Here is a 1,355-nt window from a genome sequence, read left to right as displayed (position 1 = left end):
AGAAACAGTCTTGCAAGCTAAGTAGAACTGGACCTTATCAGTACTTGAATGACTGCCCCTGAGCAGCAATAGTTCAGTAAGTGGCACCATTCTGTCAGAGTTCAGTGTGATCCAAAAGCCACCTATGATTTTTGGAAGATGTGCCATATTTAATGGCATACAAGTTGACGCAGTATATAAGTTGACCCCATATTTCCAATAAAGAAGTTAGGATTTTCATAGATCCAGTGTATAAGTCAACCCCACAGCTGCGGCCAGAGCCCATGAGCCACAGCCACAGCTGGGTGGGCAGCAGTGGAGCTCAGCATGGTGGGCCACTTACTGCTGCCACTTTGCACCCTGGTGCTGCTGGTGGCAGGCCACACACTGCAGCCGATCTGCACCCTGGTGCTGCTGGGCAGGCTGCTCACTGCTGCCATGCTGCACCCTGGTGCTGCTGGCAGTGGCATCATGGCTCCTGTACTGTCGGGAGGTAGCTCCACCTTGCCTGCCAAGATCTACCTGCAGGGCAGCCACTGGGCCATGGGTAAGTGTGCCAGGGCCAGACTTGACAGGAGCAGAGTTTGGGCACCCAGTCTGGCTCTGGAGTGTTGGGCAGGGGCAGGGGGGAGGCAGGAGCTTGGCCTGTCCTCACTCAGTGCCAGGAAAGCCCCTAGATGCCAGCACACCATCTCCCCATGCAGCAGGGTGCTGGTGCAGTGTCTAGGTGAAGTATTGGTATGGTGTATAAGTCGAGGTGGAAATTCAAGGGTAAATACTTGGCTTCAAACCTCAACCTATATACCATGAAATATGGTACTGATTTTGGAAATTCTTTCTGCCAAGTTGTAAGGGCAACCCCCTGATGACAAGCAGTCATTAAAACAAATCCAGGGGAGGGAGTTTTTTTGGACAAAAAAATGAACCTAGCTCCAGGGACCTAACCAAATTTTAGTTGGGGTAACTGCTCACCTTTCCTAACCCTGCTCTACTGGTTCATACGGTGTGTTTTTCTCCAGCTGTCCTACACCATCGAGCCATGTTGCTGCATGCTGCTACACAGCAGTCACCTTCCACACAGCTATATTTTCTTAGCAGATGAACCATCAACTAGATATACATAGGCAGAGTATGTCTGAGCCCCATATACACCCTGAGCCCCATATTTTGTTTTTACTCAGGCAAAACCCTCATTACCTTTCCTGAGAGTAAAGATGCTCCTAGCCTGTAGAGGGCTGCAGCTTCCCGAGTCAAACATGGAAGATACAAATCCTCTGTAAAGGTGTAGCTTACTGAAGTGGCTCAGTTTTTATTTTATGCTGTCCCCTTCCTTTTTTTCCAGCTTCTTCTTGCCTTTCCAATGGCGCTCTCTGTCA

The sequence above is a fragment of the Gavialis gangeticus genome, unplaced genomic scaffold (genome assembly GCF_001723915.1).
Source record: "Gavialis gangeticus isolate Ggan-Ray unplaced genomic scaffold, GavGan_comp1, whole genome shotgun sequence".
Classification (NCBI taxonomy): Eukaryota; Metazoa; Chordata; order Crocodylia; family Gavialidae; genus Gavialis; species Gavialis gangeticus.
This window is presented reverse-complemented; position numbering follows the sequence as displayed.